The sequence below is a fragment of the Cynara cardunculus genome (assembly GCF_001531365.2).
Source record: "Cynara cardunculus var. scolymus isolate 2C chromosome LG 9, CcrdV1, whole genome shotgun sequence".
Classification (NCBI taxonomy): Eukaryota; Viridiplantae; Streptophyta; class Magnoliopsida; order Asterales; family Asteraceae; genus Cynara; species Cynara cardunculus.
In genome coordinates, this window is record NC_037536.1 from 4448450 (window position 1) to 4448922 (window position 473).

At 34.2% G+C, this 473-nt stretch overlaps 1 pseudogene; it reads left to right on the top strand.

The window, feature by feature from the left end:
* LOC112517680 overlaps positions 1-473 on the top strand; it is a 10949-nt pseudogene that overhangs the window by 1273 nt on the left and 9203 nt on the right.

The window sequence follows — 473 nt, forward strand, 5'->3', positions numbered from 1 at the left end:
TTTCTTAGTTGCTATCTATTCATGAAGATGGTTCTTAGTTGGACTTCAATGAATCAGGTTCATGGCCACTAGATATGCCTGCATCACCAAAATCAAAATGGCTTTTACGTATCATATTGTGTTTGGTTCTATAAACGCAAGTCCTAAAATGCGGTCTATTAGGACACTTAGGCACTTGGCAGTCTATAAACTCGATTTTGTTTTAGCGATGATAGTGGATATGTGAACTTACATGCATAATTATGGAATTGTACATATTGATCCATATTGCAATATGGGCATTTGTTTCCATTGGGCTCAAATTCAACCTCTCCAATTGTTCCAACAAAAGTCTGAATAAGGAAAATGTATACATGTTAACTCGATGTCGAACACATGTTGATGCTCCAATTAATAAATCCATATACTGGAAATGAAAAGATTTCATGTTCGTGTTCTTATAGTAATTTTTACTATGTTATGCCTAAGGATTT